This window comes from Bactrocera tryoni, unplaced genomic scaffold (assembly GCF_016617805.1).
Source record: "Bactrocera tryoni isolate S06 unplaced genomic scaffold, CSIRO_BtryS06_freeze2 scaffold_25, whole genome shotgun sequence".
Classification (NCBI taxonomy): Eukaryota; Metazoa; Arthropoda; class Insecta; order Diptera; family Tephritidae; genus Bactrocera; species Bactrocera tryoni.
This window is the reverse complement of record NW_024395977.1, coordinates 5,764,831-5,768,813: the sequence shown is the minus strand read 5'-3', so window position 1 is coordinate 5,768,813 and position 3,983 is coordinate 5,764,831.

The window sequence follows — 3,983 nt, the reverse complement described above, 5'->3', positions numbered from 1 at the left end:
AATTAAAGTGCGCGATCTGAAACTTTGCACAAACTTTACAGATTTTAAATTCATTGAACCACTTTTGATATATTTGCGTTTAAAGTTCTTCAATTTTTACATTAAGCTAATATAAGCAGCGCTTCTACAGAAAAGAGCGTATATGTAGGAGAATGAATAATTACAAATGTTTCTGTCATTTGCTTTCGTTACACACATACCCACATACGCGAAGGCGCAGGTACGAAATCTAACAACAACAATGTTGTCTGCTCGGTAGCAAAATGACAATAAGCCAGTGGTCGGCATTTCATAGCAAAATTTTGCAAACTAACTTCACACGTACGCTTACGCTCTATCGTTCAGTCGTTGTCGAGCCAGCAACGAATTAACATCACGCAAGACTATAGCGCAAAACCAAATGTGCCCTGCGAGAAATATTTTATGATTCTAAATGCCTTGGCTGCCATGCAATGCCTTTTATGTTCCAAGTCTTTTAAAGATAATAGGGAATATATCCTTAAAGGCATTTTGTTAATTTTCTTTATGCTAATAATTATTTATAAAATTTGCTTAATTTTAATTCCAATTTCTCACTGGGCTCCTTTTTTTTCGTGCTTACCAACACAGTGACAGATCCTCTCATGCCGCCCACTGCAATAAGCATAGATAACTTGATACGAGACTCTTTGGTTCCAGAGAGAGCTGTCAAAACTCGCCTTTTTTATAACATTTGCCAATGATGTCACTGCTGAAAAATATTAACTTACTTACATATATATGCAAAATCATTAATTAATTTACATAACCATTCATTTTGCCAAAATATGTTCGCAGAGTTCAATGAAATTTCATTTCACACTAATTTCGTCAAGTAATTATAGCGCTGCTCTTCTGGCATCCCGCCTTTTTCACTAACTGCTGGTTGACGGCACCCTGATTGTGTTTTGTTGCCAGCTCAGAAAACAGATCATAGTGTCCTACCAGCTGACAAGCGAGAGAGCAAGAAAATAGATTCTAATCAAGTTATCTATGACAACGTCCGGTGTGTTTTACGTGGGCACCTGCTGACGACAGCCTTACTCCACGGCGCACAAAAGCACAGCGGATCAAATCAATGCGTTGATCAGCGCCCCGAGAATGTAAAGCATTTTCAGTACCAATTGGCAGTGTGGAATGGACACACTAACCACCTTGGTAGGGTTCGAGGCCCATCTAAAACCTCTGCCGTGCTTTGGGTCCGGCACCCGGTTGCAATGCAACTCCACATTCAACTGACAAAGTCAGTTCTTCCCGCGATTTGGGTTTTAACCACAACCACCACGATACTCCCCGAGGGGCCAGTCCGCACGAGCAGGTTGGAGCGAACTCCAAGGGCTCCTGCTCCCCGTGGTACCAGAATTAAGTCTCCGGTCAGACATCGTAGCCGAAACTACTACCAGTTGAGCTTCCATACGGCTCTGGACTGGTGGCCAGATGTTGGACCCCATACACACATCACTTACACACACCAATCATACAGAAACTAACCCTAACTTCCAGCTAACCGCCTTCGCCGCTTAAACAGTTCACGCGCAAACGACCCTAACTGTTCGGTATTCCGACTAGTGGAGATCACACCACTAACATCTAATCGTCCATCAGTCCAGCTAATCCCCATACCACCCAAATCCCTAATGTCCGAGTACATCGGGCACTCCGCAATCAAATGCGACCAATTTTCTAACCCCGCCCCACAAAAACACCCCGACGTGTCCGAAAGGTGCCTCTGATGCAAAAATGCATTCAGAGGCCCATGCCCCGTAAGCAGGAAACCCAGACTCAGACAAAATCTGAAGTCTGGGTTATCCACAACGAACCCCACGTCCCGAATGTACTCGTACGTCACTCGGCCGTTAGGACTATTGTCCCAACGTTCTTGCCACCTACACCTAACCCTATCATCTAGGAGCCTCTTGCTCCCTAGATATCCCTCCCTCTCCACATCATCGTCAGAAATCCAGTCATTCCGCAGCAATGACACACTCAAGCCCCTTTCTTAACCTGAATGCAACAGCACGCTGTATGACAATCAGGTCAAGAGGGGGTGCACCTAACAAGACCTGCATCGCATCCGTAGAGACGGTGCGACATACAGGCAAACATGCAAGCATCATGCAACGCTGGATTGAGAGGAGTTTTGAGACCCCAGACAGTCGTGGCTGTCTCCCCTCCCTTACAGGGGCTCCATAAGTGGCACAGGCCACAAACAAGCCACGATATATAGTTGCGGACAGCACGACGTCCGAGACCCCAATCGCTCCTCAAAATCCGTCGTATTTTGCCTACAGTTGCCTGCAGTCGCTCCTTTACACTCGCCAAGTGTGGAGTAAAACACATCCTTTCACACACACATAATATGCCGAGGACATATTTGTTGACATTCTCCCTAACAACATTCTGTACTAAGAACCACGCATCTTCTATACTGCGTCCTTTCCTAAACCCAAACTGCCTATCCGACCACATACCCCGCGTTAGCTCCTGAAGCCGTTCCACCATGACCCTTTCCAGCACTTTTCCAAGTACTGGAAGGAGACTGATGTCCCGATAAGATCGAGGATCGCTCCTGACCTTATCAGGGGACTTTAGAAGAGGAACAACCCTAGCACTTTTCCACTCGCGTGGAAAGTATCCCTCCCAGACGCACTTATTATAAATGGCCTCCAGGTATTCCGGAATGAACTTCCATAAGCTTTTACACATCTCTCCGTTCAAACCATCAAAACCTGGGGACCGTTTAGACCTAACCAGGCCAAAGGCGTACCCCAACTCCCCATCATCTAATGGAGGGACTGGAACCTCTTGTGCTTGAGGTACCAGCACCTCCGACCTCGGAAAGAACGCACCTAACAGGACCCCCGCACATTCTCTCCACGACGACAACAGAGTGTCACTGACGCGAAGAGAGGTAATATCCTCCCTCCTACGACCCCGGCAGATCCTATAGACCTGACCCCAGGGGTCGTTCCTATTCTCTCTCACAAAACTCCTCCACTCTTCCTCTTTACTTTTCACCAGCATCTCCTTATATTCCCTAACCGCACAACTAAATTCATACCTAAGCTGGGACAGCCTATCAGAATTGGACCGCCGGGCGCGTTGAAACTTTCGCCTCATGCGTCCACCATTTAATTTTACTAAGTCTGGAACACTCATACCTACCAAAAACCCTATCATTAACCCCCCACACTACCTCATATAGACGAGCAATAAGAGAATGACGAATATTACAAATTACAAATGTTTGCTTTTGCATGTGCACTGGTACATACATACATATGCATGCGCTAAGGCGCTATCTACGATTTGACATGCGCTCTCTTCTATGTTGCACGAATATGTATGTACGAGCTAAGGAACACTGCGCTTTGACATGCGCACTCTACTTTGTTTTATATTCACACATACATACTTACAAACATATGCATGTATATACATATGTATGGGCGAAGACGCAATTGCAAAATCTAACAGAAATATTGTTCTCGGCGTTTTTTTGATTAGAAGTGTTATTGCGTTAGGTAAGCTTTGAGTCAGTTCAGTTTTCTTCCAAAAGTCAAGGCGGCTATTACCAGCGAATACATACAAACTACATCGAATTTCAGTTCAGATTCAGATTAATTATTAAAAATAAAATGCCAAACCAAAGGCGAATTAGACGAAAAATGAGTTTAACAGGTCGAAGAGAAGAGGTGAATGTTATAGATAAAACGGAATTTTTAATTGTTAATGTATGTATGTATATGAATTGGCCTGTTTTATTAGAGCCGTAGTCATGCAGGATCTATGGCAAGTTATTTCAAAGCTGCCCTAAACTCCGTAGTTCTTCCGGAGTATAGTTCGCTTGGGGGTTTATCTAATATACATATGTTTACACTGTAAAGCAAAACATTTCGGAAGTGAAAAGGTACCTGTAGTTTTCATTGTTTTATATTCGTAATATATGTATATATGAACATACT